Source organism: Rhipicephalus sanguineus, chromosome 1 (genome assembly GCF_013339695.2).
Source record: "Rhipicephalus sanguineus isolate Rsan-2018 chromosome 1, BIME_Rsan_1.4, whole genome shotgun sequence".
NCBI lineage: Eukaryota > Metazoa > Arthropoda > Arachnida > Ixodida > Ixodidae > Rhipicephalus > Rhipicephalus sanguineus.
In genome coordinates, this window is record NC_051176.1 from 87,141,441 (window position 1) to 87,142,239 (window position 799).

A 799-nucleotide genomic window follows, 5' to 3' on the forward strand; every position below is an offset into this window, starting at 1 on the left:
TAGAGTGAATTGACGAGATATATACCAAGAATTCTAAACCAGTTTACCATATCGATATACCAAATGGCATTTTGGAAGATCATTTGGCCAATCTAGAAACACTTGCCCTATCGCTATCGCCAATTCATTTAATGAATGATTTTAAATGCGAAGCATTTCTTAGCGAACCTCACATTTGGCCGTTTCTATCTACGTATCTATCTATCTATCTATCTATCTATCTAGCCGCCTACGTCGCGCGCTCTCCTGGTCGTCTCCATAACTGTGTATACCTAGCAGGGGATCAGTGCATGGGAACACGATTCACTGGTCATACATGATAACGCAAAATACCTGTTGCGTACGTCATGAAACCCCTGTCTCTCAGTCACGTGTGGCCATACTCGTAAACCAGAGTTAATGTTATGCGGGTATGTGCCACAGGTGAATACAGAGTCTCAACCAACGAAGTAACCGCGAACACACACACTGGCACGCAAGAAAAGGGATAATAATAATAATTGTTGGGGTTTTATGTCCGAAAACCACGATGTGATATGAGAGACGCCGTAGCGAATGGCTCCGGAAATTTTGAGCATTGGGTATTCTTTAACGTGTACCGAGATCGCACAGAACACGGGCATCTAGCATTTTGCCTCTATCCAAATGCGATCACCGCGGCCGGGATCGAACCCGCGACCTTCGGGTCAGCAGCCCAGCACCTTAACGGCTACACCACCGCGGCGAACGCAAGGAAAGTGAGAAAACTGAAGACAGAACACCCCTGGAAGACGCTCAAGTACCATCCACTCGTCCACAT